Raw genomic sequence first — 22,644 nt, forward strand, 5'->3', positions numbered from 1 at the left:
CGACAAGCATAAGTCACAAATTAAAAGTAACAAATAATTTTAGGGATATCTCCTTTCCCTCAATTATGACCAATGGAAACCTAACTCTTGGTTTTATAGATATAGTCCTTTCTCTTAAGAAGAGAGATACGACTTGACGTCGCGAAAACGTACGTCGTCGCGCGCTGCCTGACAAAAGGAAGACGAACGGTTGAAGGCGAGGAAAACGCTGTAACGAGCGCTGTGAGCGAGTAATTAACGCATGGGAAACCGGAGTATATAGTCACGCGTGACGAGGCGCCACGCACGCTTGATCTGCAGAGTCCGTATGATAGACGCTGCAGGCGACTGAAAATAAATCAAAGCATTCTCGTAAAGCGCTTTGCATGGAGGCCTTCATTTCAAAGCAAAGAAGAAGAAAATGTCGGCAATCCTCCATAAATATCCCATCTCTGCGTAACTCTCTCTCCAGCTATGGACGGAAATAGTCGAGTACCCGAGTACATCTCTATAAGTATTCGCCGTATCAATTCGATAGATATAAATTCTCCAATTGCGCACCACCCTCTTAATATGTCAATCCTTATCGCTCTATAAATTTATACCATGTTATAAATACCGATCCTTTATCCAATTTCGATTTGTATAAATTATCTATTAATATACCATTTAATTATTGATGGTAATACTTTTAATATGATTGACTGAAGACTCTCGATATTGAAATTAACAAGTAATAAAGAAAAAGTGGGCTTTGAGAGTCAAAGAGTCGATTAACTGTGCACGTGAGTTAATTTTATGTAACATTTAATTAACAATTCAATCCAAAGTATAACGTACGACTCTACTTTGAGTGATCTTCAGAAGATTTGTTAATAGTAACATATATTTTCCGATATTCGCGGTAATTTTTTGGATAATTTTGCTTTTCAATCTCGATCTGTGTATCTCATTTGCATCACTGTATTTGCAGAAATTCTTTTGGCGGACCATCTCCAAAAGTTTCGATATTTTTCTCTCGAGAATCTTAATCTCACGTTTTTCTTCGCTATGATCGAAGAGCCGGAGCGTTTCCGTCCGTGCGTACGGTGCGTACGATTTTACCGCTCATCTCGCGCGTACGTCGGCTATTTCTGATCTACGCGCGACGACGTCGGCACGTCGAACTCAACGATTGCGTCAGAAGCAGTCACGGGGCGATATGTAACCACCGGTATATTCGCGCGTGGACGCGCGCGGATCATCGGGCGCGTGGGTGCCGCGCCGCGATTCATCGCGTGCGCGCGAGGAAAGAGAGTCGTCGTCTTGTTGGTGGTCGTTAATTCTTGTCGCGCGTCCTACCGCTTTGATCACGCGAGTATGCTAATTGCCGCTCGCCGCCCACTCGCCGCGACAGGCGGGGAACGCGAAATGAGGAGCGGCGAGAGGCGAAGAAAAAAGGAACATCGGCCCGAGTGACATGAAGAAGAAAAGGAGTTGATAGCGCGGAGAGGAGAGTAGGAGAGGGATGTTTCGATACTATCGCGCGCGAAGGAACGACGAATGGATTTGTTGCTACGAATTGGAGAACAATTCGTTTCAGATTAAAACCAAAAATAAAACGCTTGATTTAAATTTTGAGAAAGTCTTTTCGAATTTGAATCACGAATTTTTTTTATGTAATCGCATTTTTAAAGCCCCTCGCAATGCTAGGCAACAGGCAATAGGAACAGGGAACAGAAATCATGTATAAATACAAAATAAACAGTGACAGAGGCAATAGACACAGTTTCCGTCACGTTGGAAATTCTGTGCTTATTGCCTGTTGCCAACCAATTATAACATTCGAATTTTTTAGGTTGCAATTAACGATTTTTTGGTTATTTCCTGTTCTTATTGCCCGGGCTTAATTCTTAAAAAGTTTTTTATTTATCCAACTAAAACTCGAAGATTATTCGTCATCGTAGCTAAACAAATTCAATTGATAAGAGAGTAAATCATTGTCATTAAATCATATGGATTATTATGTGCTTTGTGTGTCAATAGGGCGCGGTAGATAATCGTATTATCATTCAGGAACGACGTTAACATCGAAGGAGGAATTATCGCGTGCTCTTTTCCCTTCGCAAATGAAACGGCGCCTTTTTCTGCACAAATGAAAAATTTCCATCGAGATCGCTTCGCCTCTCCGAAACGAGAGGTGAAAGATCGAGTGGATGGCTTTGGCACTCTCGACCCGCCGTGTACACACGGCTCCGACGTGAGACACAACGTATACAGCGGCCGACACAGTATTTATTTTGTCCCGCGTGTGCGTCGCCCCGCGTATGTGAGACCACCATTCATGCCTCTCCACCCCACCCCTCCCCTCCCCACCCTCTCTCTCTCTCACTCACTCACTCTCTCTCTCTCTTTGCTCGCGGTATATGCGCGTGTATGCCTTCGCTAAGAAGACAATTATCTCGCAGTCCTCGCAGGCAGGGCTCGCCTGTGGCGGCGCGCTTTGTACCGCGGTCGCGGTCGCTCGCCGCGTTCCTCAAATCTTCGAAACCATTTCGTCGGTACCCATTATTGGCTTATGGGACTTACACAGGCCGTGTGTACGATAAACTGAGAAGTCGAGCCCGTCTATCGGAGACGTCCAGGTTCGCGTGGGAAATCGTAAGCCGTAAATCGTCAATGTCGAGAGATCGCGCGCGGATGAATCGCTTCAGCCATTTGACTTCTATAAATCCATCGTTCATCAATAAATACTGATTAGAAATAAAAACAAATCTCCGTTGTTGAATATTGCGGAATAAAGTTTCTCTCGCACACCGTAATACCCAACATATAAAGTCTAGATTTGTTTTCACTTGTGAAAGTCCGCATTGCGAGGAGGTTTTTTGCGACTCGCTCATGAATATTCCATATCACTCCGGTTACCGGAATTGTTCGGATTGCTGGAAGACGCTCGCGGTAATCTCCACGCGTTCTCGCGAACACGAAACCGTGGGGGCCACGTCGCGTCGTACCTTCGACGTGCAGTTTTTTGTTTGTCCGCCGGACGGGATCAAAGCGCGACGCACAAGTATGCGCTGAGAATAATCGCGGACGTGCGGGAAGATAACTTTTGGCGGGTAACAGCCGCGCTCGATATAAATCCTCGTCGTATTACTCGAATAAAATGTAAACGTAAAGCGGAATAATATAATATCGTAAATCACGTAACACGTGCGACGACTCGAGGTTCAAAGGGGCCCGAAGCGGAGAGGGCCTCCGAGATTGAATGGTCCTACGAATAGCGCTACGAAATCACGTGTACGAGGTGTATCGCGATATTTATCGTGTGTTTTGCCGCCAGCCGGCAGGACATTTCGCAAGCACGCATCGTTAGATCGTACAAATATCGTGTGCAAGAACGATGTGTGCCAATGCCATTCGCGAGGTGCCCTAAATACGAGTCCTCTGACAAATTCGATCATTTATCAACAAATACTTTGTGATAGCTTGTCGTTCGCGGCACGCGAACCTCCAATTTTTTACGTCAAGCTAAGTATCTTTCATTCATCTTCTATTTCTATCTCTTTATATATGTACAACAATAGTTTTGGCGAAATGAATAAGAGTGCCAATCGTTATTTGCACTTTTAAGATAAAAAATATTTTTCTTTTTTCATGTCGTAAACGAATAATTGAAATTAATATGGGATATTTTTCCGATCTGTTTTTTCGGGCTGCAGAACATTAGTGGAAAAAAGGACAGCAAGAAAGAACGCGCGGCGGAGATCGAATCAGGAAATCTGGAGCTAAAAAACGGAGAGAACGAGAGTGCGGGTGCGCGACGAACGTAAGGCAACGCGGTGAGAGAAAGAGACTTTCGGCTGAGACGTAAACATAGATACGCGTACACGGTCCATTGAGAGGGACCCCCCCCTCGAGCTGGTACAACATGAGAAAGTCTGATTAGCTCTTTCGTTTCTTATTGGAAAACTTTCATTGCGCGGCTACGTCGTCGCGTCGGGGAGGGCCAGCAGCCACCGGGAGAAATTCCATCTCAACGGAAGCGGCTCAATTTAGCAGAAAATTCTTTATGCTTTCTCCCAATTACCCCGGTGTTTACCCTCTAAACCGGCCTCCTCCCCTCGCCCGCCCGTTCCCTCCTCTTGCGTATGGATTTTCCGCTTATTAAGCCATTGTCTCGCGTGCTCCATGACCCGAGAATCTGGCCAATCTGTGGGCCCGCAGAGTCGTCAGATCGTGGCGTTGTAATTCCCCGCTACTTCGCAAACGAGCGAGAGAACGAAATAAGAAACACGGTAATTATACCGCATTTAATTCAATAATGAGAAGGGAAAATTTGAGGTTCGATAACTTGATAATTAGAACGTTTGTATCGCATTTTTATCTTTAAAGAAGCTACGTGGAATGGAACTATAGTGTGATTGATTTAAATTAATTTTAAGGACAAGATCAAGAGACGTAAAAATGAAAAATACAATTTGAAAGACAACTTTGAAGACAAGATCAGGAGGTGTCAAAATGAAAAATACAAATTCGCGACAAGTCGGTCTTTTAAGCGAAGTCTCTCTCTCTCAGCGCGGGAAGAACCCGCCGTTGAATCTACGGCTGGAACGGTTGATTCCGAGACGTGTTGCTTGATCGTTACGCGCATCGTCGCTCGTGTTCTATACCTAAGGCGCGAGACACGCGATAAAGATACGTTCTCGAAATAAAAATCCTCGCCTCGCGGGACGCGTAAACGTAAACGGCAGCATCGTCTCTGGGCGAAACGCGCCCTCGTCGCGCTTTGGCCGCGTCACTTCAAAGACGAGATTTTTCGGAAGCGCGCCGTATACGTTATCTTTGACGGTCAGCCTCGGACGAGCCGGGGAGGACGCGAGGAACGGATGCACAGCCGGATGTCTATACCGCGCGCGCGCGCCTTTTTACTTTTCCCCCTTTTCCTTTTTTTTTAAAGCAAAGTTGCAGCACTGTGTGCAGCCAGTTTGTTCCTCTGCGGTAGCTCGTAATCTGAGAAAAACGAGCGTCACCCGTTCCATATACAGGCGAGGCTTTATCCCTTTAACCGCGTCAATCGAATTACGACGCTTTATCTATGACTCTTTTCGCAGCATTGCTCTCGTCGTATGCTGCGTTTCGTGCAGCGGCAATCAGACGCACGAGCGCGATAAGAAACTTATTTTTTATACTATATAAAAGAAAAAGGAAACAACGCATGCAAAATCGCAGAATTTGCACCACGTTAATACCGTGTGCGGCGGTCCATATTTCTTATATCGTAATTCGTGATCGCGTATGCACCGAGCGGCCTAGTTTATGTGCACAAGTCACTCTTTCGACACACAATAGATTCAGGCTATCGATTCCTGCATTATATAATTTCTGTGTCTAGTAAAACGAAGAATTTGCTGCCCACGGTGTGTAATTTGTGCTCGCAAGCACGACTCTTTATCGCGAGAAATTAAAAGAATATAAAATAGAAGGAGCAAATCTCGAACGTGAAAAATATCGAGCTAACTTCGAAATATAATGTATCGCGGCGTATACGCTGGGAAACCGGGTATATTCAGAGCGACAGTAGACCATTCTTTCGCAAGTACTATCGGTATCCTTTGAACAATCGCGGCCCTTCACGTGCTCCTCGACGACTTATCGTATCGGTCGATCGCTCGCTGGATTACGCTTGATCGATCTCGTAACGGATAAGTAGCGGTTATTTGAGAAACGCTCTCTCTTGATCTGGATCATTTGAAAAAAGAGTACTTTTATATAGATATTATCAATCGCCGTCATTAAAAAGCCAGGACACAAATCGCATTAAGAAATCTCGCTCGTATAAGAGAAATAAATTGGAAATAAAAATTCTAAATATTACAGCTATCTTTGAAATTATTTACAGATACAATTTGCGAGAGAGAATATTGTATAAAAATGAGTATATAACACACTGCAAACTAATTCTGTACACTGTTAAATATTAAAGGATGAAATTTAAACCAATACCTCAAGTTAAATAACATTTTATTATTTTTAACTATCATGCATGCAGAAATTTATTATTTTAACTCCATTATTTTAGTTAAATTAACGACATATTGAGTGGGAGCAGTGGCGATCTATAGGAATGCTAAAAATGATTCAAATTGTGTATAATTTGACATTATGAATTTAAACAGTGTACTTCAGTAGGGACAAAAATTTTTTATTACGCAAAAAAGCTTGCATCCTTCATCGTCAGTACGTCGTTTGATCATATTCTTCAGAAAGCATTCACACCGCTTTGGTTCGCGTAGGAATCTTCGTCGTCGTTCAAGATTTAACACCGAGTCGCGACCATCCGATTGTCAGTCTAGAATGCTTTACGCGAACTTGTCACGCGAGTGTTAGACGAAACTTCGGATTCAGCGCGGCCGCAAGTTCGCGGTCCTAAATCTGGGCTATATGTTGACGGAGTCATAATTTTATCAGTGGGACTTTAATTTTTTGCACGCGCGACTAAACGTGTCGCACGAAAGCCGTAGACCAAGCGTGACTTCGGTCGTGTACGAGTAAGAACAACGTATTTTGTGTGACGAGAAGAGAAGGAGGAGGGGGAGGGGGAGGGAGGGGGGCAACAGTCGAGGTCACGCAGCTCCGGTGCTCGGTGGAGACGCGGCATTTTATGGTGAACGCGTTTTATTGCTCACGGCTGCTGGCCGCGACCGAGTAGTCGGCGACGTTCAAAGGCCCGAAGCGGAACAGTAAAGGCTAGTTTAACGGTGCTAACAGCGACCACAACACGAAATGTATTACTATACCACCGCGGCGCGATCCCTGGCCGCTCCCTTTACCTCGTCCGTTCGCGCCCTCCGCCCCCTCGGGGCCCGCTGCGCCCCGCGTGCCCTCGTCGCGCGACAGGTTCCACCTGACATCCCTGTCGATAGCGCGATAATTTACAGCCGCACGTGAGTTTAATTAAATTTTCCAGCCGAGACGATCGGCCGGCCGCGAGTGACCGGCGCCCGCGCGCGCTCCGCGGAAGAAAACGGGAGGAAAGAAAGAAAGAAGAACGGATTTGGATAATTTCTGGAAGGAGTAGCGAGCATATGTCCGTCGAAAGGATGTCCATAAAATTGTCGAAGCAATAATAATTTTCTTGAATTTATTATATACATAAGGTGTGTATAGGAAAATGTATAATACTGATTTATTTTTTTAAATAAAATGCGAAGAAGCGGAAGGTTAATTCTTCATAGACACCCCTTTCAAGGAAATAAAGGACAGAACGGAATCCAGCGCAACCTCGAAAACGTCCGTACCAGGAAGCAGGAGTTTCGGAGCTTATAAATAAATACGCGCGAGCGACCGTCTGGCGAGGATTAAAATTGATTTCGTGTTTATGAGATGTCGCGGATACCTTTCTGCGCGATCCCCTTCTGCGTTGGAACGTCGCGGCGCGTTCCAAGAGGAGCGCATCGCGAAGGTGGAGACGGAGAAAGGGGGAAGCTTACCTTCCGAAAATAGCCGCGATTTAACGTTGGGTTTAATGTGCGCCGATGCTGTCGCTGGAGCGCGCGCGGGGGATGCCGCGCCACCAAATTAAGGTGGCATGCAACAACGGGGCACCGGGATAATTGACTCCCCCCCCCCCTTTTGCCTTTCAGTTTTATTAAATTTTTGTAAGATTCGACGATACGAGAAGCGGGCTTGTAAAACGCGATATTATATTAGTTGCTTTCCATTTACATCAAAACTCAGATAATTCTCACTTGTGATGTCATTCTGTCTTTATTATTCATTAATTGCCAAAAAGGATTGAACGACGTCACAAGTGAGAATTATCTGAGTTTTGATGTAAATGGAAAGCACCTATTATCTAACGATATTTTTGTCAACTTCCCCCGGTCGTTCACCGGGCAGTCTCATGTGCGATAACACGCGGAGAGAGAAATTGTCTAACTACTTAAAGAAAATATTCGAAAGAACACAGACAATTACCAGAGGAATGAAATTAAGATTGCATACGAGAGATATGATAAAAGCTTTATAAATGGGGCCTCATTAAAAGTGTTTGGGGCAACGGCCGGAGATATCGGAGATAAATGTGGACGGCAGAGCCGGGATTCCGAGAGAAGTCGTAAAGGCGTCTATCTGAATTTTTCTCGCGACAAGTTTTACGCAACAGCGAGATAATGCGGCACTTTTGTCCGTTCGATTGTGCGATACCGCTTAAAAATTTTTCGAGAGAATCGTATATAGGCGTCTCCCCGCGGGGGATCGTAAATTTTCCCGGTAAACAACTTCCGTAATATTTGCAAACGGGACAACGGAGAGAGATCGCGAGAGTTTCCCGACGAGATAGATCAGATAGCCGAATCAAGGATATACGCGTGCCAAAGTCCTGTCGTTTTTTTTCCCCCAGTTTCTATTAATATTGTGTCTTCTTAGCATCGCGTATCGCTTTCGGGCGAATCTGTAATTTCTTATCCAGATCCAAGCGTCGCGAGATAAGACGAGCTCATACGATCGATCTCCCGACAATATAGACACAATTTCGCGGACTGGCGCGACCGGGACTAGATTTTATCGGTGTGCGGCTTTACCGCGAGATTGTACATAGGCAGATGTCGAATTGCGGCGAGATCGCGAATTTTCCTGGCAAGACGAAATCGATCGATCCGGACGCTCACTTTCGTTCTATCTCTCCTCTCTTTTATAGTGGCCGCTCCGTTGTTCCGCCGTTTTTCCGCGTTCTCTCGCTCCGGAGTTTCATTTCGGCGGCCTCCCTTTCGCATCTCCGATAGGAGACGGAATCGTTCCTCCCTTCTTCTGGCACCGCCGGCGCGGCGCGGCGGAGCGAGCGAGCGCATGCTAAGCTGGAAGAAGCCAATCTCAGAAATGAATATGACTGCTGCAAAATTCACGGAACAATCCGCGGGATGCTGAATGCGACTTGTTTGTCTGTTTGTTTACGCGCCTAGTTCCGGTCCCATCTATATGCACGCGCTGCATCACTACCGGGCCGCCGCGCGCCGCGCGCGCGAAACCGACCGGGGTGCAATGGTTAAGCGCGCCGGCCTCTCGTTCGTTTCGGCGAAAAACTCGCGTTCTTCGCATTCTCGCCCGGCTCTTTCCGGCCAAATAAGTAATAAAGCGTTACGGGGATCCGTGCGAGTCAACAGTCGGGACTGAAAATGCCCGACGAAGGGTGCAGAGGGGAGAACGTTACGTTACGCTCGCGTACCTGCATGCGCATTGTTCCCCTCTCATAATGAGAACATTTCTTGTCGAGTTGAGAGCTGAGCCGTCGCGTTTAGACATTCCCGATATACTTTGTTTCGGGGATTTAATTATTATTTTTCAATACATACCATACTGAAATTATCGCTCATTTGCGTTTTTGTGTATTCTTAATAAATAATAATGCAAAGCAGGCGAAAAGTTAAATGGAAAAAGGAGGTAAATCTGAAATTCAAATACGGATATGTTATATAGAAATTTCGTGGATCAAGAGACACGGTAGTGTCTCGTGCCAAGTACACGCGGAGCGAGACCGACCGTGACTCTTTTATCTAGATCCCTTAAGAACTGCGAACGCGATATTGTGTACGACAACGCGGCGCTCGAGAACTGGCAGCACTCCGGCAAATTCGGTCGGAATTGAAAGAGCGCCGTGATATCAGCGGGAATATTGTGGCTAGACGAGAAGGAGAGGATAAGAGCAACGGGCGGCTTATAGGTAGCCAAGGGTGGCGGCCGAACTCGGCGGCGGAGAGAGCGGGAATCTTCTCGTTCTGAGAGAACATCTGCGCGAGTGCACCGGAAGTAGCCCGCGAACAGAACTGTTTCGCGTGAGGACATACCGTAAAGGGTAACGAATGAAATTTTGAACCGGTCGAATGACGAATAACGAAAAAGTGCGACGTAGGCACTGGCGGATACAACGGGAGCGGGAGCGCCCGATTGGTCGGCCCGGCTGAAAAAGGGTTGGATTTTCGAGTGAGCATCGCGGTGTAAAGGGTGGAGCGCTCGAGCACGCTCCAGCGTGCGTGTTACGCAAAACAGAACGAGAGAAAGAGAGAAAGGGCGAGGGCGCTTGAGAAGGGGGCAAGGGACGACGATCCCGGAAAAGAAGCGGAAAAAGAGAGAGGGAGGGAGAAAGAGAGAAAGAGAGAGAGAAATAAAAAAAAAAGAAAGAAAATATACGCGTGTGCACGCTCAGCTTTCTCCGCTCGAGTACACTTGAGCTACGAAACCAGCCTCGAGCTTGTTTCCCCACAAGTTTCCTCGAAAGCTTGTTAGCGAGATTCGCCATTTTTCCCACCCCCGCGCTGACTGCCCCTGCCGATGCTGCTGCTGCTGCTGCTGCTGCTGCTGCTGCTGCTGCTCTTCTCTTCTCTTCTCTCTATGTCCCGTGTACCTTCCGCCTCTTATACGCCGCCTCCATCGTGGTGCCCCTTTTTCTACGAGAAACTAGCTCCTGACAAAAGATCGACCGGGAAGATCGAGCCACCGGCAAATCGAGAGTGCTCTCCATTTCGTGTCCCCCTCTATACATGCCTCTCCGCGCGCATTACGCCCCAGTTATCACGATTCGTCCTCTTCCCCTCCCCCCCGCCCGTCCACCTCATTTTTTTTCTTCACATCGATACCACGGAAAATGCCGACAGCGAGGAGGAAGGATCGCGTAGAACGCGGCAGAGGCAGGAAAACTGGACGGGGGCTGTTTGCTTTTTTGTTCCCGCTCTTCCTCCTCTGCGCTTCTTTCCCTTTCTTCATGTTTCCTCCATCCGTTCGAGGCTAGATTAGAAGAGGCCGCGGAGCATGATCGCTCTAGTCGGGCCCGAGTAGATTACACCTTTACTTATCGAAGGGAATGAAGATTGATCTTTCAGAATTCCAAAGATGAGATAGGATTCTTCTATGTTATGTATACATAACGGATATGATAATTGTATTCATTCACAAGGTAAAAAATCTAATAGCAGCCGAGTCGGATGATTTTGTTAAAATAGTAAAGATAAATCTCTTTGCGATCTGAAAGTCTCCCTTCGACTTTGAAGATTTAAATCTATTTAATTGAAATTATTTTTATACGATAGTATTGCGATGTGCAAATAAAATGTCTAAATATATATATGATATATAAAAATCATATTTTGTGCTAACATTATTTAAAAATAATACTTTGAAGGAATAAATAGAATTTATACTTATTATGTTTTACTGTACAGTTAACATTTTTCTACAGCGATTAGTATGAACAAGATTTGTTCATATTTTTATAAATTATTACAATTGGCAAGGCACTTTATTAAATAATTAATCGAAATCAATAAACTAGCTCTTAATCGTTTGAAATCGTCTCAAAGTGTCTTGAAAGAAAACATAATAGGGAAGATATCTCAGCCAAAACTCGTAAGTGGATCATTCAGTGTTTCCCAAGCTCTTCTTTTATATTTCAGACCATCGGACCGTCGTTAAATACTTGGCGCAACACTAAAACGGCAAATTGCTTCTCATTAACGCACCGCGGAATACCGCGCGGCGATCCTTCTTGCGGCTACCCAACAATAAGTACCTACCGCGGCAGGTGCAAAAACTTTGTTTAGTAATCATTGCTTCATGCGAGCGGGGTTTACGAGCTTTTACGAGAGAACGGCCATCCGACAGATGTTTTAATATAAATTTTGTGACCGATTTAAAGCTCGGCGCGCGGTAGTGATGTATAGCGGAGGGAACGCACTCGACGGACCGCGCGCGCGGCGCGCGTCTTAATGGAGTTTGCGCGATTGCCGCCTCGCTCGGAGAGAGAGAGAGAGAGAGAGAGAGTTTTAATAGCTACGGGCGTTACGAGATGTTATTACCGAACGGAGAAATGCCACGGCAGCGCGCACAAGTCAGGTATAATTAATTGATCTCGCGTTCTCGTGCCCCGGCGACTTAATGCTCCGGCAGAAAACGAGTAATTAAGTAACACGTAATTATCGATCTGGTTACGCGCGTCCGATAAAGCAATTGCAAACGATGAAACGGCACGATGCGAAGGAAATCTTTCAACAGTCGCGGGACCGCCGCGGGATTAACAAAGTTAATTGGGAGAAATTCGCGGGATCGCGTTGATTTCTTTTTTTTTTTTTATATTAAAACTCAACGTTCTCCCTTCACATTTTTCGCATCGTTTGTATCCAAGCGTTAATTATATCGCGAACTTCTTATGTAACATTTATTTCGTTTCTCTGGACGGAATGTTTCATCTCGTCGAACTTGACACAAGAATGCGTTAAAATGCAAAGCGACTACGAAGACCCTAGAGAGACATATTCGCCTCTATTCACCTGCTCGCATTCGATACATACATATACACGCTCGAACATATAGGACGTACGCGGGTGAGCGGCATTCGTAACGGCGCCCATCATCGACGTCATTACATCTCGGGGAAAGAGGGTGTCTACTAACTTGTCCATTAATATTAAAGATCCGGGGTTCGACTCGAGGGCGATGTTGCGCGACTCGACTATGACTTCGAGAACGGAGTTCGGGGGGATGGCGCCATTTAACATTTATATTATTGACAATTAAAGTTTCGCGGCCATGATGTATCGCTCAGTTCAGTTCGCTCGTGCTTTCGGATGATCATCGAGAGCCCAACTTTGGATACTCACAACAAATTTATATTTCCCCATATATACACGTCATGACTTTTATTGCGAAACATTGATCATACAGTGACCGAGTTCGGGAATCGAGAAAGTTAAGTGCTTAACGATCCGGCTGTCAGTCGTCATTTTACGTCACTTGTGTTATCGCTAGCCCTCATTCGAAAGAGGGCGAAAAAAAAAAAGAATTGCGACTGTTATTTGCCCGGAGAAAGTGTTCGAAAAAGAAACGCGCGGGAGTAACGGAAGCATTTTTTTTTTTATTTCTGTAAAGTGCCAGAGACCGTCGGGCGCCCCGGGTCCGCGCGAATAAATCGTCAATGCGGATTAAAAAATGTCTCGCGTATTTGGCAGGTGGTTAAGCACTAGTCGGATATATACTGGTATACACGCGTATATATATACGCGTCCGACGGCGCGATGCAGCACGTGGGCCGCGATCTTTTCGAAATAATTTAGGGGGACGGAATCCCCATGCGCGCACGCATGTACACGCATCTGCACGGAGTTATTTATGATGGATTAGACCGGGATTTAAGCCACGACTAATTTATGTCAGGCCACGGGATTGCGATTCTCAACGATTTTCTCCCCCTCCCTCCCTCCCTCCCACACCTCCCTCTTCCGCCACTCACAAATTACGTACGCCGTGGGCTCTCGTGATTTGCGTGCCTCTCGTTAAGACAGAACGCATCGGATAAATGTTAATTCAGACGCGATACGAGGCGGCGTGTCTGGAGTACTGACCCCGGAATCGCGTGGAAGAAAAGTTTGCGCGCCCTGCTTCGAAAAGGGTTGCGTATTGAGCCTAAAGTTTTCGCGATAAGATCCCGTTAATTTATCGCTGAAATTATCGCTGTAGCTTTATAAAAAGGAGAAATTACCTTGTTATTTATAATTTACCAACTTATTTCACTCTATATCGGTTATGTATTTTGATTTAGCATCAGGAATGCGTTTATTTAATTTGATGAAACCTTATTATGACTCTGTATCTCAGAAGTGGGGAGAGAAAAGTGGGGCAATATAATATTATTAATTTTACCATCATGTATATTATTCTAACTGTAAGAAAAACCAACTTCATAACTTAATTAAAGCTTGTAATATAATTACTCAAAGATAATGCAATAAAACAATGTTTTATTTTTATTATAAAAAATAATTTTATATAAACTTGCTTGTTTTGACATAAGAGTTAAAAGATAAAAATAAATACCAAGAGATCAATGTTAGTTCACATGTTCTCGCTTAACTGAGTTTATATCCATATTATCTAGTTTATTTTCGAGACGCGCAGTCTGAAATTCTGTTTTCCTGGAGAGAAGAGGATTTCCGATCTTATCCTCCTTCTCGTATTCAGACGGATGAAAGACGAAGGCAAAATCACTACAATAATATTTCAAGTCTGAAGAAATAAGTAGAATACTCTCTCCGGCCTATTTATTTCTTCGCTCACTTCCGTCTCTTCCTTGCCTATCCCTATATCCCGTCCTATCCGGATCAATGACACCGCGCGCGTTTCATTTTTATTCCGTCCTCTGGCTATCCCTCCATCGCCCTCCCCCTCCGCTGCCTCTCTCACCCCTTCTGCGGCCCTACGTCCCGATATCTCGCCGGCCATAAATTACGCTCCTCCTTTTATTTGCACGAGCACCGAACTTAAGTAACTAGATCCGAAGTTCACATCGAGGGGTTAAACGCCCACGGTACTCTCTCCTTCGGCACGGCTGCGATACGCGGCGGAGTAGTGGACCCACCCCTCTCGCCCACTCTCATTCCGAGCAGATGCAATTGCGTCGTCCCGCGGGGGCGAGAGAGCGTGTCGCACAGCAGCCGGACCAAGGGGTCCAATAATGGCGACTTGAATAATACAGGAACCGAGAGAGAAAGACGGAGGGAGAAGGAGAGAGACGGAGGGCTATTGCCTGCGGAGTCAAATTATTGTCGCCGCCATGTTCCTTCTATATTCGTGCGAAATTTCGTACGTTATCGCGATGCACTTTCTACCTAAATTGCGGAAGACTGGAGACGGATCGAAAATTCGAGGTAAAGCTCTCGTTCATTCGGTCCGGATATCTCGCCCGCGCCGCGGATTTCGGAAAGTTTACCGCGATAATATTCGATCCGGGAAGTTCTCCAAAACGAAGATCCGATAATCGGCAAATATTCGCGAAAATTTCGATCGGAGGTAATTGGAGAACGGCACGGGCGATGCGCAATTGCTTCGGTCGCGCGCTCGCAGCTTTTAGAGAAGAATCACGAAAATATAGACATTTGGCGGTTGATACAAACAATACAAAATTTCCAAGCGATATGTATCCGATCATCGAAAAATGTATGATTTTACGTATTCTCTTTCTGCAGTTCCTTTATCGATACAAGACAAATAAAGGAGGATATAAGAAAATAATTTTATTTTATTATTCGGAAGCAAATATAATTTCAGTACTATACTAATCACAGTAATCACTTACTCAGCAATACATCTTTCACTGTTAAATATTAAAGAATGAAATTTAAACCAGCACTTTGAGTAAAGTAACATTTTGTTATCTTTAACTGCCATGTGTGTCGAAATTTATTATTTTAACTCTATTGCTTTAGTTACTAATTTTAGTAATTAACAGCGTATTGAGTAGGAGCAGTGGTGACCTACGGGAATGATTAAAAATTGAATATAATTTGACGAATTCAACAGTGTCCGCGCGATTTCGAGCTTCGGCGACTATTCCCGCTAACCACATTTCTTTCGATATATATTGCAATTTTGAAAAAGAAGGAATAATAACATTGCTCAACTGCCGTTTAATTTCAATATTAACGTAGAATGAATGTCTTTTGTAAATAACTTCTAAAAGAGATCGAAATAACGATCGCACGATATTATACACGACTTGGCCGTAATAGCATCGCGCTAATCGCAACCGTTCCAGCGCGAGCTGCGAGCGAGGAGACGAATAAGGTGACCAAGGGAAGAAGTCACTGGGGAAGACTCGTTAGACTCTGAGTGATCTATAGGCCAAGATAAACCACGCGTTCAACAAGTGTGCGTCGCCGATAGTCTATCTATAGTCTGCCGAGCACGGCGCGAGGTACACACCACGGAGCGTCTGACGTTTTTCCGATATTTCCGGAGAGAGAGCGAGAGCCGGCGCGGCGTCCGCGATTTCGATTAGACGTCGCGGAAGATCGTCTCAGGAGTCACGGGAAAATCTATCTGATTTTACGGGGCAATTGCGGCGAAATTGCGCGCGCGGGAGTTGTAACGCGACGACCATTGAAACGCTCGACATATTCCCCCTCTTTCCCCACCTCTGATATTTATTAATCCAATACGTCAATCGCGCCGTTGCCTTCCGGGCACTGCGCCGTTCTATGGAGCCGCGGGTCGACCGCGAGCTAACAAGGTTATTGTTCCTTGATGAATATATGAACATTTGCGCGGTTAATTACGTGCGCCGCGAAAAAATGTTACTGGCCATACGGGAACAATGAGCGCGCGATCGCAAAAGCGAGCGCAAATAACGAGCCGGCCGCGTACAGCCCAAGGAAGGAAAAAAAAATTGCGCCAGGTAGGCGAAACGGCCGTTATTGTGTAAAAACAAAAATCGCCGAACGCACTCTCGACTCCCGCTATACAGTTACAAAAAACCTGATTGTTCCAGCCGGCAAGTACCTTTGAAAAAAGGAGTTCGCGGTATAACGATGCCCCGGCAATTTTTCATTTTTCTCCCCTTCGCTACGTGTTTCTGCATAACTCCAAAATAATTCGGTAGGCCAAGCTTGTTATTGACTTCTTTTCAAGTTATTTGTCAACCTTTGTCAAACAATTCAGTTCCGGATGTTACGGTGTTATTATCGGAGTAATCGGCGTATCAGGATCGTGCGTCTCGAGGGGGAAAAAAAAAAAAAACGGAAATTCGCACGCGTAACGAAATCGTTCTGGAAAATTGGAAAGTGGACGGGTACAAAAGAGCGGGTGAGAGACAGGAGTGGAAAAGAAAGGGGGTAGAACGCGGAGAAAGAAAGAGGAGGCGGAGGACTGAAAGAGAAGTATCCCCCGTACAGCCTAACCTGGCCTCTTCGTTATGACAATATATCTCAGACTCCAGGGAAACATCGCCGAAGGAGTCCCGAAGGCATGCTACCAAAGCTCGCGGCGGCCTCCTTTGTCGGAGATTCTTCGAGCGAGAGGAAGAGATGGCCAGCAGGACGAGGGGTCAGAAGATGCAGCTTCACTCTTTCTTCTCTCTTTCTCTCTCTCTCTCTCTCTCTCTCTCTCTCTCTCTCTCTCTCTCTCTCTCTCTCTCTCTCCCTCCCCCTCCCTCTCACGCTCGCTCGCTCGCTCGCTCGCATGCCCTCTCGACGTAAAACGAGAAATACTAAACAAAACAGGATGCTATTAGGTTTTTGCCGCGCGCCACTGAAGCCTCCGTGTGCCGTGCCCCGCCGGCCGCGCCGTCCGATGATCCTTCAGGCTACCAACGCGCCGCGAGGTTATTATTAACGCGCCACGAGGATTTGGCGGTGCCGATCCTCTCGATCGCTCGAGAGGTTTCGCAGAAAAATTCATCTTGCGTAATGTGAGCGTTGTGTGCCGGCGTTGTTTCGACGCTGGGAAACGCGGGAAATAAGTTTCGACGGGGGGGGAGCGGATTTTATAGGCGCGCTCCGGCACTCCCGCGAATTCCGAACGATCGAATTAACGAAACGCGCGGTAATCCCGATTTATCCCTTCGGCCAGAGGCCGTAGCGTATAGCGTCACCGGATCTCGGGGCAGGGGGAGGCTTTCGCGAGGGGATGACACGTCGCGCCGAAGGGGAACACGTTATCGGCGGCGATGCCGTTTATTTTTACGAGACGGCTAGGTCATATATTACGGTACTCTTTATATGGGTCTTATAAAAAAAAATATACGAGGACCCGGGAGTAGCAGTAACTAAAGTACGACGAGATGCGCGCGTTCGTATTGGCCGCGACGCGCCCGTCGTACCCCATAAAGCGCTTCCATACGTCGCGGAGCGAAACACATAACGACGAGATCGCGCGCCCTTATCCCGTCATCGAATCTCGCGAGTAATCTACCTCGAGTCTCCGACGAGCAGCGTCTCGATGTTGCGCCACATCGCCATGAGTCTTTGTCTTCGCGTAAAGTACTCTCGGATTTGAGAATTCCTGTGTCTTGAAAAAAAAACGAGTCATTACGGAATAGCCTTTTTTTGCTTTTCGGTTTGTCGAACATGTATTTGACAATGGGCAAGATAAGAGCGCGCAAACCTGAAGCAAAACGTATAAGATTCATAAAAATTATTATTAATTATAAAATTCCGTCCATTATTTATTTTGTATTATATCGGCGTATCGGTCAATATTTATTAAGCATTCCGTTCTTATCGAAATGTTACCGCGTGTTACGATCATCGCGTTACGATCGTGCGTTAAAGCGCGGGCAAGAAACTCGCCACGGGCGAGCTTACGACGATGACATAGCCGGCCGGCCGGCGTTGCTCGCAATGTCATCGCCGTCGGCGGATGTGCTCCGTCCGATAAAAGCGCGGTGCCGAGAAATAAAGCGCAAAATCGTCGTTCGGGTCCGGCTTGACCGTCGTCCCCGGGTCGTTTCAGGAGGAGCCGGATAATGGCCGGCGCGGCGGCCTGCCGACAGCGACGAGACCGGGGGATTATTGCGGGGTAACGTTAGAGTGTTAATACCAATTTTAATCGCTCGTCGTAAAGACGATGCGCGCGTGCAACTATAACGCACCCGACCGGAGACTCGCGTTTGGCAATAAAGACGCTTTTATTAAATCTGCCTCGACGGCGGCGGCGGCTGCGCACTCCCCTCGCCGTCTCTCTCTCGCCACCCGGGGCCCCTCTTCACCCTCGTGCTCCGCCGCGTGTTGGTTTACGGCCGCGTTCTTTCTATTTCTTTATGAAGATCGTGACGTTTCAAAAGACAGCGGCGTCGTCTTTGTCTCGATCGCTCGTCTTCGTCGGTCGGGAGCAAGCGCATCTTTGTCGCCACCGCATTTTTGTCAATCGCCGAACAACAGGTTTACCCTCGGAATCTGGACTTGTAATCCGCTCACCGAGAGCTTTCGTTTATCGGCTTGTCAGCCAACTCTTTGCCTGAGAAAATGCCATTCAATATTGTATCTGTAATTCTATTGAATCTCCATATTACGTTTTTAATATGTATAATTAATAGTAGCAATTATTTAACACCGTTCGCAGTCCGCAAGTATTTTGAACGTCGTTCGGTAATTGAAATCCCATTTATGTATTTACATTTTATTAAGTAAAACTGAAAAAATTAATCGTTTTTAGCATTTTTTTACATATTAATTTTTTTAAAATTTTAAGAAACTCATTTTCCTTGCAGCGTAACTCGAGCGTAACTTGTTCCTTCAAATATTTGATACACAGCTTATTGCGATAGAGTTAAAATAGGCTTTGTTGCAATACAATTAAGAAAATGTCGCAAACAGTACGCTAGATTTTCAAATTTACGCGTAGAACGAGAAGGAGCGATAAATTGTTCCCGCTCCTCTCCCTTCGGCTAGGCCGAGAGGAATCACCCGAGGGTGCGCGTCTAATTCTGAAGCACGTTAGATTCTATGGACGGCGGTGGCGGAAAAACGCGAGTGATCGATAAATCGAGTGCCCGCTCGAAATGGTAAACAAAAGCTGAAAATAAGAACGGAAGCCCTCGTTAAACCTCATTAAAACCGGGATAGTCATGCTCGAGGCACCCCCGGAATTAATGCGGCGTGTATACGGCGTGGAGGGGCCCTCGCGTTCCCGTAGCGAGAATCGAAAGCTTCGAAAATTCATGACTCGCTTCGAGATACGGGCCTCCGGTCCGCGCAACGGACATCCATAATGACGACGTTGAAATCAACCGTGTTAGCGTACGCTGCTTTGATAAACTATTTGAAGGAAAGGAAGAGGAAACGAACGCGTACTTTCGCCGACGACGAGAAGAAAAGCAACGGGGAGGGGGGGGGTTCTCTACGAGAGACCTACGCTAAAACTCAATTCTTGAATATATTTCGCGATCGTAATTGATAGATGATAGATGATAACTGTAGGATATCACTGCAATTGCGGTATCTAAAATGCGATCGATAATTTGAGTTGATTGATCTCGTTGATGTGCATCTGAGCATCTCCCGCGCCATACTCGTACGCGTCGTTAGTTTCCACGATCGCGGATAAGAGTCAAGTCGGCTCTCCCGGGATATTCTTCAATTTAGTCGGTAGGCTACTCTTTAATGAGATCGAATGAGATAGCTAAGACGTTAGTGGTATTCTCTGGTAGAACGACCGACCTGAAGCACTCGTCGATAGAAACCGCGCATGCTTATGATTTAAACGAAGTTAAGACTAACGCGGTATTACGAGGGGCAGTAATGAAAATTATATAACTCTCATATAAAAAAAAAAGAATAAAGAAATAACGTGAGATCAAGTCCACGTATGCATATTCGTTTATTTTCTAAAACCAATTGCAATGTTTATTTAAAATACTCTTATTATTCGTTTGTCTATTTTGACGGAGCGACATCGATGCCACGATATGATTAACGAAAAGTCTAGATATCATTAAATACTATTCTCGAGTCAATCGAGAATAAAAATGTAAAATAGATGACAATTCAAAGAAACACCTGTCTCATTTGTCTCGTTTTAACAATAATGCACAAGCGAAATCCGCGGCTCAATGGTCGGAGTATCGTCCACCGGAATGTATATTAAATATCCATTGTGCCGTGCGGATCGATGTTAAAAGCGAAATAGACGGTCGATACTTTCCAATATCGGCGTATCGGTGACCCTAATCGGCGGATTCGCCACGCGCGCCGATATAGGCGGGCGATTAATCGCCCGAGGGAACGGGTTTGTCGGAAATGAAATATCTGGGTAGAAAATCATGCTCGGCCGTAAAGGATCGACCCGCTCTCTTCCTCATTTAAGATTGTATAAGGGAGCACGTTGTCGCTACCTATACGCCACGCACACCGTAGGCGGTGCGGCTCGCGTAGCCATTACCGCCGGGGCTTCCTCCGATCTCGCTCGCGGCGCGGCGCGGCGCGTCGGCTCGGCCGATCGAAGGGGATTATTCGTCCATTATGGATTCATGACTATCGACGACTGTCCGGCGCGTCGATGAACATTCTTCAAATTTACGCCGAAAATCCTCTTCGACACGGCCGTATTCTCGATCGTTACCTGATTAACGTTACCTGTTTGGCGATTAAAGTTCTACTTTTTTCAAATTATTATTACGGTGAGAATTTTTCGAGCGCGATAACGAGCAATTTGGTTTAATAACTTGGCGAGTGCTCGAATTAAATCGGTGTAGTGAAAGAAGATAGTAAAAGAAGCGTTTAAGTTATAAATGTTATAATCGTTGAGAAAAAATATCTGACTTTCATCTCAAACTGATGACAAATGCGATCTTTAAAGATATTAAAGACAGATCAGAATTTTATTTATATACATTCGCTGGAGTTGCGATTTCGTAACTGTAATCGACGCGGAGGGGGGGGGGAAGGGAAGAAGTCTGAAGAAAATTTATCGATGATTACGCGGTTGATTCGGGATTCAGCGCGCATTGATGATAGGGATTTATTGCAATTATTTCTCAATCGGTCCGCCTTTATACGAACCAAACCGCCGGGTTGTTGTTTCCCTTTCGGGAAGACAGCCGGTCGGGATGAATCAAACATTTCGTGATTACGAGACTGTATATATATTATACGGTTGCGGTTTCCAATACGTATCCTTGAACCCGCCCGTTGAGTGGCGTTCAACATAACTCGCGTAATAACTCGCTACTTACGTGCCACTTTAGATCCGCGCGCGCGCGGCAACATCTCGGGGGATGCTGCCGTTCGAATAATCACGAAGAAAGCCGTATAGCGTTGGACCGTATTCCCGGCGGGCCGGGATTCCCTTCTCGCGTGATGCATCCGCCGCCGCGTATTCGCGAGTTATACCGTGGCATCAGCGCGCGATCATCGTGTCAATAAAAATAATCGACTGTCCAGAACTCGCGGAGGATATTTGTCTGCGGTGGAGAACGCATTTGTTTGGCCGGCCGTGGCCAAACGGCGAAGTGCTCTCGGAGAGAGAGAGCGGGAGAGAGAAGGGGGGGGGGGGAGTGCGAGGGAGAGACAAGTTTGCCTTCGTCTCCCGGAGGAAATTACCGTAGATAGAGATGATGCTTGCAGGAGAATGCATTCCCTGATCGTCCGCGCGCGCACGCGATTGCACGCTAATGATATTATAAATCTGGGTAAACTTCTCAATTTTGATAAATAATAACGATATCTTTCTCAAGTCCAACGCGCTGTTTGTTAACTTTTGGAATTTTCTTTTTAACACGCCGTTGTAGACTATCACCTGATTGTGAGAAGAGATTTTTAGCCTAAGGCTCTATAATTAAAAAAAAAGAAAGACCTCAAATTAATACGAGATTGGACAAAACAGTTATAGAAATGATCTTCAATTACGCTTTAGAATTGATATCATTTTTTAAATTATAACCTTGTGCGATTATTTCTTATTACATTAATTTCTCCTAAGCGTTTCAATTGATATTTTTCTATTAGTTTAGAGCCCGCAAATTAATTACTATTTAAAAATTGCGAGTAGCTGAAACATAAGAATAAAATGTCATCTGGTGCCCCTGGCTTCTTCCATCAGAAAACGGAGGCGTCGATAGGCGTTCTTGGCAGTGAAAGTACTGAAGATCTACGTTAGGAATATGCGCAACTGCGATAGTCAAAAGGTTTAATTAAACGCTAGTATACAATCGCTGAACTTAAAATGTATCATATTGCTATATCAAGATATTTAAAGAGCGTTAGAATAATTAAGACGATTTTTAGATATTGTCACGAGCTTTTTCGTATTCGTACTTCTTATTTATCGGTCGTTGTCATCGTGCGATCAGATTATAGCCTCACAAAAGAAATTTGATCGAATTCAGAGATTAAACGGTTAAACATAAGATTTAACTCGGCATTACCA

The 22,644-nt window shown here is 45.6% G+C and overlaps 1 protein-coding gene across 1 annotated transcript in view; it reads right to left on the minus strand.

The window, feature by feature from the left end:
- LOC112456182 (protein Wnt-1-like) overlaps window positions 1-22,644 on the minus strand; it is a 39,072-nt gene that overhangs the window by 14,960 nt on the left and 1,468 nt on the right. The window lies entirely within an intron of this gene.

Source organism: Temnothorax curvispinosus, unplaced genomic scaffold, assembly GCF_003070985.1.
Source record: "Temnothorax curvispinosus isolate PA1 unplaced genomic scaffold, ASM307098v1 QBEX01006657.1, whole genome shotgun sequence".
NCBI classification, from domain to species: domain Eukaryota; kingdom Metazoa; phylum Arthropoda; class Insecta; order Hymenoptera; family Formicidae; genus Temnothorax; species Temnothorax curvispinosus.